Source organism: Pinus tabuliformis, chromosome 5_2, assembly GCF_031772625.1.
Source record: "Pinus tabuliformis cultivar Carrire ecotype Pingquan chromosome 5_2, CPIR1, whole genome shotgun sequence".
NCBI classification, from domain to species: Eukaryota; Viridiplantae; Streptophyta; class Pinopsida; order Pinales; family Pinaceae; genus Pinus; species Pinus tabuliformis.
Genome location: NC_142306.1, coordinates 658573164 through 658584428, shown reverse-complemented (window position 1 = coordinate 658584428; position 11265 = coordinate 658573164). Strand labels below are relative to the sequence as shown.

The 11265-nt window shown below is 34.6% G+C and overlaps 1 pseudogene; it reads left to right on the top strand.

Annotated features, from left to right (window-relative positions):
- Positions 1-267: 267 nt before the first annotated feature.
- LOC149160795 (sugar transporter ERD6-like 4 pseudogene) lies at positions 268-1162 on the top strand (annotated as a pseudogene).
- Positions 1163-11265: the final 10103 nt, after the last annotated feature.

Genomic DNA, 11265 nt, shown 5'->3' with positions numbered 1-11265 from the left:
ACTCAGGATGTCGTATCAGGTAATTCTCGGTAAAATCATAATCTAGAGAGTGAAAAACATTCACAATTGACATGTACTTCTAATTCACAGTGTACCCATAAAGGAAAATCTTCTGTGCGGATAGAGAATATTATGTTGAAGAGTATACTCGTGGCCATCGTCTAAGCAACGTATATTATTCTTCATTGAGTATTGATGTTATAGATAAATACCCAATTTTGTTAAGTAATATTGAAAATTCTAAGAATTTGAGCCATTAGAAACCTAATGGAACAACCTAAGAATGATTTGGAGAAGGGAATAGATGAGAATGGTAATTTAAGGCAACCCTTGCTGCATCATGGTACTAAGCACAACAAAATAAGGAAACATAGGAACAAAGGCAAGAAAGATTCTGATGCACAAGGGAGTGTTGCAACTGTTGTTTTCTGTACCGCAATTGTGGCCTTGGGGCCTCTACAATTTGGGTTTTGTAATGGATATTCATCCCCAACACAGACTGGGATAATAAGCAGTCTAGACCTGGCTGTCTCTCAATGGGAGAATTGTTGACTTCATAGGACGCAAAGGGGCATTAATTGTGGCTGCGATCCCAAATATTCTTGGATAGGTTGTGATCACTGTTGCATTGGATGCTTGGATTTTGTAGTTGGGTAGATTGCTGACTGGTTTTGGAGTGGGAGTCATCTCATTCACTGTACCGATATACATAGCTGAAATAGCTCCCAAGCGCTTGCCCGGAACCCTTAGCACTGTCACACAACTCTTTGTCACTATTGGTATTATGTTGGCATATTTATGTAGGCTATTCCTTTCCTGGAGGCCTTTGGAAATTGTTGGTGTAATTCCCCGCACTTTCTTGTTGCTTGGACTCGTTTTCATCCCAGAATCTCTAAGATGGCTAGCCAATATTGAAAATGAGGAATTTGAAGCTTCATTGCAAACTCTCCATGGTCGTGATGCTGATACTTCCCTTCAAGTAGTTGAAGTCAGAAGTATGGTTGAGGCAAGCAATCGACAAACTGGTACCAGATTATCTGATCTACAAAAAAGAAGATATGCACTCCCTCTGATTCTTGGTATCAACCATTTTGGAAATTTCTGTCCTTTTACCTCCTCTAATCTTTTGGTATCTGCAAATGACCTTTCACTCACAATCTAATAAAATTTTGGCAGGTCCGCACAGGTTTTCACAACGTCGGGGTCTGAATCTGTGGGAGCAATCCAGAACGATGGGTCCAAGACGATGGATTCATTGATCAAGGACATAATCTCACCTAAAATTATGCAAAACTTTCTCGAACGTGTTAAGATATAAGTGGTTTGAAGGGCGAAAATAAAACTCTTGGATTTGGTGGGACAAACAGTGTTTGCCCACCTAACCTCAAAAATAAAACACATTTCGGTGTAATTAATTGAAATTTTGTAGTTGGCCATGGTGTTTGCCTAAGTTTCAATTTTAGAAAGGCTACCAATATAGATCGTCTTACTCTATAGATACATTTTCAACTTTGAACAACATGACCTTATATTTAAATTAGAAACGATGTCTTAGCATTTTTCCACTCGGTTTACCATTCCATTTTGTATTTCCTAGTATCTTTTAAAGGTGATTCAGATGAACAGTACCGCCTGGAACAAAATTGAAAGATTAGGTAATGTGTAGAAGTTGTATTTGTAAGTCAAGATTCTGTGTCATCACTTACTCGTTCCCTGTGACGAAATTAGAGCTTAAATATTGATTATTTTATGGGGATATCATTTTTGATTTACATAAATATCATTAAACATTAAACAAGTGTAATATGTAGTGTTGTTTTTTAGTACCTGTTTATTATGTGTAATTGATAGCAAAATTTATTGTAGCTATGATAAAAATAATATTAGTATTATGCAAAAAAAAATGTCTATTTTTGTCGTGATTTTTTAATTTATCTTTTCAAGTATATTTCTATTTTTTTACCTGTAACATAAGGTACTAGCTGGGATTTTTAAATGACACTAACTCCATGGTTGATCATGGTTTGTGATATACTTGAGACACAAATTAAATATATACTTTTTGGTGATCACAAAGATACATAGAACAAATCCTATGTTATACGAAAGTTAACATACTATAGTAATTAGGAGTTATAATGGCACTAACTTCCATGATGAAGCATGTTTTATGATATGTTTGACATACAAATCCAAGTTATAGTTCTCGTGACCATATGAGCACATAGAAATAATCATTTATTAGAGTGATATCCAAAAATGATCAATGTCAAAATAATTTCGTTGTGATTTTTAACACTTTTGAATTCTCAAAAATCATTTCAAATAAAAAATTATCTTTATAATTAATTTTTAATGAAATTATAATTTATTTAATTAGCATTTGCTTAATTTTTTTTAAAATATTGGTTTTACTAACATTTTAAAATAAAGCATAGATTTGTATTATGGTTAATTGTTAATTATAATATAAATATTATTACAATTAAAATATGACACACTCTAATTATTTTATGGTTTTTTTATTGAAATTTCACAATATAATTTTTGGTGAGAATGTAGCTTTTTATTGTTTAAATTGTATTTTTGACGTGTCTAGAAAACTCCTAGAACACTGAAATTGTGCAAACTACACCACTCAAACTTATATTTCCAACCAATTTATTCTAGATTTCATACAAAAATGATGAAAAATATACCTTAAAATACTAAAATATAAAACAATAAACTATATTAAAACAATGTAAAATTAATAATAAACATTGAAATTGTAACAAAAAGTTTTAATTTGAATATCTTGTTAATAAATGCTATACATTTAATATAAGATATTATATTATATTTCTAAATTTATCTTAATGACATATTTACTTATAATTTGACTATTTTTTAACTTAAAAAAAAAAAGAATTTAAGATTGACATATTCTAATAAAATAATATTAATGTGAAAATAATACATAGGGTACAAATTATTATACCTACTTATGGCAAGTTATATTGTAATTGGTTTTTGTCAAAGACTTTAACTTCGATTAAACCAAAACAAATTATAAAGTTTTAATAATGTTTTTCAAAAATCAGATTAAAAACTTTTTTGGATTTCCATTTGGTCAAAGGCTTTGACTTCAATTAAACCAAAACAAATTATAAAGTTATAATAATGTTTTTCAAAAATCTAGATTAAAACAAATTTTTGGATTTCCATTAAAACTAGGTCCTCACATTTCAAAGCATCCAAATGAAGCTCATTTGACATTAACATTACAATTTAAAAAAAATTATATATTTTTCAAAGTAAAAATATTATCAAGCATAGATGGATGAGGCATTTTAGTGATGGTAAACCTTATGATATAAGAGATTGCAGAATCCTTTTAAAATTTGTACTATCATGTATCATATATGAAAATATGATGTTTCTATTACTTTTGGAATTGGCATTCTTAATGTGTTCTTAATTCATCTTGTTTATCCATAGGAATTTTTTAAAATATTTTTGTACTAAATAACTCAACCATACATTAAATCAATTGTAATAAAAGTGGCTAGACTCAAAGTTAAATACTATGGTTGGAATTCTTTGAGCTAAAAAACTTAGGAAAAAGAAAAGTAATATTGCCTTATCATCTTAATATATTAAGTATACAATAGTTAAAGAATCATTTCCCCTTAACAAAAGGAAAAAAAAGAGAGCAAACAAGAGTGCCAATGCAAGAAAGAGAGTTTAATAAAGAAACTAATTTATAATGCAAAAATAGAACAAACAAGTAAACGAACCTAGCTTTTCCATGATTAAAGACTTTAAGTCGTATCACAATAGTAGGAGGAATCCATCCAAGGAGATTTGCTAGCGCACATCTTTCCCATAACACATTATTTGGAGAGACATTACTTAAGTTAAACAAAACAAGATTAGTTTAAACTAAGTGGCTGAAGAAACACACCAAAGGTATATCAAAGTACAAAAAAGAAAGTTAGTTATATATATATATAATGTTTAAGAAAGAAGCCACACAAACATGTATCTCATCTATCTAGTAAAGTTGAGAAGATTGGTAGACAATTTAGATTCCCACAATGAGTTACTTTGAATTGTTGTTATTAATATTATTTATAAAAATAATTAATATATAAATTATATATATATATATATATATATATTTAAAATGGAACAAATTTTTTTATCATAGATATTTGCTTTTACTTAAACTTAGCGATTCTTAATCTAGAAATAGGATTTGTTACAACACGATGAACTAATGCCATGGTTTATTAATACCACATGGTTAAAAGAAACATTACCTTACTTCATATGCTACTTGTTCATATGATCATTTTTTTAATTAATGCTATGACTTATTAATACCACATGTTTAAAAAAACCTAACTTACTTTATATAGCACTTGTTTATATAATATTTTTTTAATTAATCAATTCAATTAAAATAAAAAAATCAACTTTAGAGATAAATCTCAAGCTTTTAATTTATATATATTATTATAAATATTTAAAAAAAACTAATTTATATATACTATTATAAATGTTTAAAATATTATATAATTAAATGCTTACTATCCACTTAATATTTTTTATAATTAAATTAAAATTTTAGAAATCTAATTTCAAAATAAACTTTATCAACCAAAACTTAACTTTAACTAAATGACTTTAGTTATTAAGACCAAATGTGAAGCTGAAGCGTTTATTGCACTTTTGAAAATTCCGTAATGTGCACACCGATGACTCTGTAACGGCAAGCTTATCAATGAGTGACCATACATTTGGTTTCCTTTTTCGCAATCACTAAATGCGAATATGAAGACCTTTAAGAACGGGTGATGATACCTTTTCTTTATTAGGAACGACTAAATGTGAACATAAAATCATTTAACAATGACTATATAAGTGTGAACATAAAGAGGTTTAGCGATGAACATATAAGTGTGAACATAAAGAGGTTTAACAGCGAATAAATTAGTGTGAACATAATGAGGTTTAACAGTGACTAAATGTGAACGCCGAGAGAAGTCAGAATTACTGACCATATAATATATTTAATATATTTTGTAGGGATGGAAGGACTTAAAATGGAGTTGTTTTGAGGTGGAGGAATTGCTTGGACTGTCAAAGGTGGTTAGAATCTTGGCAAAAGAATTTCAAAAAATCTTGTAAAGACAGTGTTTGAATCATGTTTTTGATGGTGGAAATGGATTCAGCACCATCAAAAACGTCGAGGACAGCCAAAATTTTGAAGTTTAACAACTATAACTTAGATTTACAAAAATCCTTACCAAATTTTCTCAAAATATAACCAGAATTTCTATAAATTTCCAAACAACTCCTCCTCGTTAAACTGCAGGCCAAAAAAAATCTCGTCATATTTGATGGAGACATAAACATGTTTATTCATGCTTTTATAATGGAATGTGGGATATGCGAATTTTTAACTAGCTCTTTTATGAACTTTTTAATATTTATGGCTGTTCTGATGTGCGTAATTTTGTCCATAAAACAATGCTTTTTTGTAAAACACTCAACCGTCTCTGTTCGAGGACATCTGGCTGTATGTAAAACACTCAACCATCTTTGTTCCAGGACATCTGACAGAATCCAATGAAACATGCTATTTAAGGACATCTGATTGTATGTAAAACACTCAACCGGCTTTGTTCGAGGACTTTTGACTGAATCCAATGATACACCTTATTTAAGGATATTTAATTTATATGTATTTGCAATTTATTTTAATTTATTTTTAATTAAATTAAACTTTTATAAATATTGAGATTTGATGTGTACTGACATTTAATGATATATAATTATTTTTTATGATTTTTTTAATATTTGTGTATTTTCATATGTGTAATTTTGTTCATAAAATAATGTTCATTTGAAAAACACTCAACCGTCTTTATTCCAGGACATCTCACTGCATGTAAAACACTCAACCGTCTCTGTTCCAAGACATCTGAGTGTATCTAATGATACATGCTATTTAAAAATATTTAATTTATATGTATTTGGAATTAAAACAATTTTTTTTATTTTTTAATTAAATCAATTTTTTATAAATATTAAGATTGGATGTGTGTACGGTTAAAGATATTTGGTGGTTTATATTTCTTTTATAAATTTTTGTAATATTTACGACGTAAGTTGTTCTTTGGGAAGAACTTCCCTGGGATGCCACACTGGACGCTTCGATGTCGTTAGATCGCTTGTTAGACGATTCAAGTGTCTTGGGTAGTTGGATACCACCGCTTCGATGTCGTTCAATCGATTATTAGACGATTCAAGTGTCTAGGGTCGTTGGATACCACCACTTAAAATCGCAACTGCCTCCTTGATTTACGCTGCTTGAGCTAAAGAAAGTGGTTGCCTCCTTAATTTACGCTGCTTGACGAATGGAAACGATTCATAACTAACACCTAAAACCAATTCATACAAACCAGTGTGCATTTATATGGTTTCTCAGCGTTTGATGAGCATTTTGGAACGATGATTTCAAATATAAGATCGACACTACAGGGGATTATGACACTACTACACCAAGGGCACTTTTGAGACATTTTTTTAAGACAAAAGAATTCTTTTGTCTCAAAAACTCATTTTTTATTTTAGTTATTTTACATTAAAAATTAATATCAATTGATTTGTCTTAAATATAGACTTTAAGACAAAAATAGGTTGAGACAAAAATATTTTAAAACAAAACTTTATATTTAAGAGAAAAATAGTTTAAGACAAAAGTTGTTCACTACAAAAATATTTTAAGACAAAACTTTATATTTAAGACAAAAATAATTTAAGACGAAAATATTTTGAGACAAAACTTTATATTTAAGACAAAAGTAGTTTGAGACAAAAATTTAAAGACAAAACTTTATATTTAAGACAAAACTTTATATTTAAGACAAAAACATTTTGAGGCAAAAATATTTTAATACAAAAATTTATATTTAATACAATGACCACTTTAAATCAAACCTATGTTTAATACGATATTTCACTTCGAATGAAAATGGAGGGCAACGCTAAATTTCAGGGTGATCTGCGCGCACGTTATGAACTAAAGCTCCCGCGCCCCTGCTTCCTCGGCCCCTGTGGCCCTCCGCAGGCCCCCTGCCTGGCAGCCCCTGCTGCTGGGCTCTCAATCCTTCTCGGCATCCCCGCAATCAGGCTCTGCCTCCCTCCTCTGGCCAGTGGTGTTGCTGACACAACGTCCGCGTCTGGGTTTTGCAATCGCAGAGGAGCGTAGGCGCTGCCATGAGTGTGCCTGGGGGTGGGGAGCCTTCTCCCACCCCATAAATCTCTTCAGAAGAAGCATTCAGAAGATTTCTCTCGCAGAAAGGGAAGAAACATTTGATTCCAGAAGTCCCGAAATTCATCAAAAAATTGGAGAAAATTCCTGAGATCGCCTTGCCAGAAGACTAATCGATAAAAATCACCCTAGCCCTAGCTGACAGAGGGTTAGTAGGACAATTTATGGGATGTTGGCCCTCTACAAAAACAATAGATGATTGGATCCAACACAACTAGAGGCCCCAGCTAGAAAACAATGTGATATGCTATGTTGTCGAAAGAGGGTATTTCATTTTCTAGTTCACCTCCAAAGAAGATCGAGATTTGGTTTTCAGAAATAGTCTGTATTTTATGGGAAATCAGGGTCTGTATCTTAATAAGTGGACCCCCGACTTCGATCCCTCAATCGATACCCCTAAAGAGGTCCCAGTCTGGGTCCGACTTCCCAATCTTCTGATCCATTGCTGGAGCTATCACACCTTGCAGAAAATTGGAAATTGCGTAGGTCGTTTCATTGACAAAACAGATAACAAGGGCCAATATATCTGCACAAGAATTTGTGTTGAAGTCGATCTGGAAGCTGGACTGCCGAAGCGGTAAAACTTACAGTCAAAGAATGGCGTCACTATCAAAAATTGGATTACGAGCAACTGCCTTCCAAATGCAAAACCTGTCACAAACATGGACACTTCCAACGAAAATTGCCCAAAAGCTCCAACTGGGGACAAAGTGGACGAAGAAGGATGGAAAGAAATAAAAAAGGGCAAGGCAGACCCAAAACCAACTGAGAAGAAAAATTGAAGGCCATTGGTGAAGCCCCGACCTAATCCAAAAGCCAAAGAAGTTCCAAAAGAGAGTTCTTCCTCTAGGGTAAAGACAGGTGCCATTGGAACCCAAAAGGACCCAGAAGACCTGTCGAAGAAAGTGAAAGAAGCAGAGGCAAAGTCAACTCTTCCTCCATCAAAGGATGAACAAGGGGAAAAAGAAGAAAACGAGGAGCGCATCAGTTTGGGCTCCGATTCTGAGGGAGATTCAGAAGATGGAGTCTCAGATTCAGACAGCTCGCAAGTCACTCCTATCAAGTCGGCCAGGGGTCGAAAGTCCAAGAAGAAACAGAGAGAGGAACAAACTTATCTGGATGTTCTCCAAGGCTCTCAGAAAACTCTCAAAGGAATGATGAATACCAGATCTAGGCGCAAGCATGGTCAGGCTCCAAAAGGAGCCACAACCTTCCAAGCTAGTAAATAATGAAATACGTCTCCTGGAATTGCAGAGGGTTAGGCAACAGGTTGAAAGAAGAAGCTCTGAAAGACATTGTAAGGATGTACTCGCCTGAAATCCTTCTCATACCAGATACAAAACTGGAGGACCTTCTACTCCTCCAAGCAAGCAAAGCATTCTGGCATAAAGGCCAAGGGAGAGAAGTCAGCGCTAGAGGCGCCTCTAGAGGGATTGCCTCCTTTTGGGACAGCTCCAAATATGATCTGACTCATGAAGAATGTTTCCCCCATTGGCTACTCACTAAGCTCCTCCATAAAGAATCTGGCCACCAAGTAAGTATGTTCAATGTTTATGCTCCAGTCTTACCATCTGAGAAAAAATTGTTGGGACTCGCTCATGTCCTATATTTTCTTGCACAACCCAGAAAATATTATTATTGCAGCTGATCTGAATGTTACGCTAGCTGCAAAAGAGAAAAAGGGGGGCTCTCTGGTCAGGGACCCAACTAGAGAATGGGTTGAAGATCTCATTTTAGATTGGTAATTGGAGGATATCAAGCCCACATCTGGGAAATTCACCTGGTCAAACAAAAGGATAGGCCCCGGCCACATTGCTACTCGTCTGGACAGATTTCTAGTCCAATCCTCCTTCTTGACTTGTGGTCTAATGGCCACCTCTAAAATTCTGTCGAACTACACCTCTGACCATAAACCCATTCTGCTTGAGCTCTCCTTGGATGGAAATCTTGGCCCCATTCCCTTTAGATTCAGTTCTATATGGATTCATCAAGAAGGATTCCAGGAGGTGGTCTCCGAGGCCTGGAACTGGAAAGTTCATGAAGGGTCCCCTTTCTTTGTGTGGGAATAAAAAATGAGGAGACTTAAAAGGGAGCTCAAGGAGTGAGCTAAAAGGTTGGAAACGCCCACCGCCAAAAGAAAGGAGATGCATGACAGTTTAGTAGGCCATCAATTAACAATGGAGAATTCCGATGTAACTCAAACCCTTCTTCAAAAAGAAGTAGAGTTGTAAAAAGATCTCCATAGAGAAAGTAGGGATGAAGAAGAGTTCTGGAGACAGAAGTCCAGAAATCTTTGGTTACAGGCTGGAGACAAAAATACAAGCTACTTCCATAAGCAAGCTGAAGCACGTAAGCACTTCAAAATAGTAAATGAAATTGACTATCAAAACATTGTGGTTAAATATTCTAAAGGCATAAAGCGAGCAGCCCACTCCTTCTTCAAAGATCTTTACTCTGCCCCGGAAGACCCTCCTATCGATTCTCAAGCCTATCCGATTGAACTTATTCCTCACTGTGTTCAAGATTCTGACAATATTATGCTAACTGCTTCGATCAGTATGAATGAGATTAAAGAAGCTTTGGATTACATGGATCCGGATAAAGCCTCAAGCCCTGATGGGTTCACTGCAAAGGTTCTACCTGACTTGCTGGCCTACAATTAAAAAAGACCTTCTGAGAATGATTCGTAAATCTCAGACCTACACCAAGATTGGAGGTAGTACCAACTCTACCTTCCTTGTCTTGATTCCGAAAGACAAAGGCGCCACCGATTTCAGTAGATTCAGGCCCATCTCTTTGTGTAATACAAGTTATAAGCTGATTACAAAAATAATAGCCAACCGTATTAAGAAAATTTTGCCGGTCATCATCCCTGAAAACCAAGGAGGATTCATAAAAGGGAGAAATATTCTTGACAATATTGTGCTAGTGCAAGAAGCAATTCATTGAAGCTGTCATCGAAAAGAGAAAGGCATGGTGATTAACCTAGATTTGACAAATGCCTTTGACAAGGTGAGACATGATTTCCTGTTTTCTGTGATGGAGAAATTTGGCTTCTCAAAAGTTCTCATAACTTGGGTGAAAGCCTGCATTGCCTCCCCTTGGATAGCGCCTCTAGTTAATGGTCAATGGAATTTTTCCAGGCCTCGAGGGGGCTAAGATAAGGTTTCCCTTTGTCCCCGCTTCTTTACGCCATTCAAGCTTTGGTGCTCAGCTTCCAGCTAGACTACTGTCAACAGATCCAAACTCTGCCAGGCCTGAGAATGGCTCACAATGTTAAAGACATAAATCATTCCCAGTTTGCTGATGACACATTATTGCTTGGAGGAGCTAGCATAAATTTTGCTAGAACCTTCAAGAAGGAGCTGGACATTTATAGGGAGGTTTCAGGCAACAAGATTAACTATCTAAAAAGCACAATCTTTGGTTGGAATTGCTCGATCAAAGATTTGACAGACATAACAAGGATATTAGAAATGGAAAGAACCCTGACCTGGGAGTCATATAAGTATCTTGGGATCCCAATCTTCAAATCAAATCCTAAGGTAGCTCACTAGATGCCCCTGCTAGACAAGATAAAACTCAAAATACAAGCTTGGGTAGCCTCATGGTTGAATAATGTTGGGAAGGTAATCCTTATGAAATTTGTTCTCATAAGTCTCCCAGTTTATCAGAACTCCATTCTACTAGCCCCTAAAACCTTTATTAGTAAAGTGGATGGTCTCCTAAGAAGATTTTTGTGGGAGGGAGGGAAAAATAATGAAAGAAGGCTCCATTTACTTAATTGGGACACTATTAAGAAGCCATTCTTGGAAGGAGGTCTCCAAATGTGGGATCTGGCAGCCCAAAATCTTGCTCTGGGCTCCAAGGTCCTTTGGAACATTGTTTCTGGGAATCCTAGTTGGAGCAAGAGAGTTCAGTGGAAAAAATATTTTCATGGG